This window comes from Trachymyrmex cornetzi, unplaced genomic scaffold (genome assembly GCF_001594075.2).
Source record: "Trachymyrmex cornetzi isolate Tcor2-1 unplaced genomic scaffold, Tcor1.1 scaffold349, whole genome shotgun sequence".
Classification (NCBI taxonomy): domain Eukaryota; kingdom Metazoa; phylum Arthropoda; class Insecta; order Hymenoptera; family Formicidae; genus Trachymyrmex; species Trachymyrmex cornetzi.
In genome coordinates, this window is record NW_017298203.1 from 114,337 (window position 1) to 114,941 (window position 605).

Below are 605 nucleotides of genomic sequence, written 5' to 3' on the forward strand. Positions count from 1 at the left end.
CCTCTCACGAGGTCCTTGGCTCTGGGCGGGTTCGGGCAGACCGAAAGGTCGGCAGGCCGAGGGGCCGCCGGAAGTATGCTGCACGCGTTCCCGGTGGTCCCTCCCAACGGCCTGTGCAGGACACTCGGAGGGGTTTTAGTGGGTGCGAGTCCCACATAACCCCGGGATCTCCCACGGGATCCCAGGGTATGCGTAGGCATTTCCCCTCCGTAATAAAAAAAAGAATCGCTTCTTAAATTCTTACCAACAAAAGTGCAATGTTACCGATATTTTGACATTACCGACCATTCAAAATTTATCCCTAACAGCAAACTACGTCATATGTTTAAAACATTTTTTTTTTAAAGATTATTTTTTTTCAAAGCTGTTTCAAACATATATAAAATATTAAAAACATGTATTAAACCAAAAAAACTGTTTTGTTTTTTACTTAAAAAGCTCCATTTTGACCAACCCTGCTCCCCGCGCGCCAAATTCCAAAGTAAAGTTGATAGTCCAGTCGTCAAAGATCTGACATCTAAAAATGATCCGACCTGGCTGAAATTTTGTGTGAATGTACATTAGTAGTCCCCAAAAAAGATGCAAAAAAGTTTACCACTCGTACA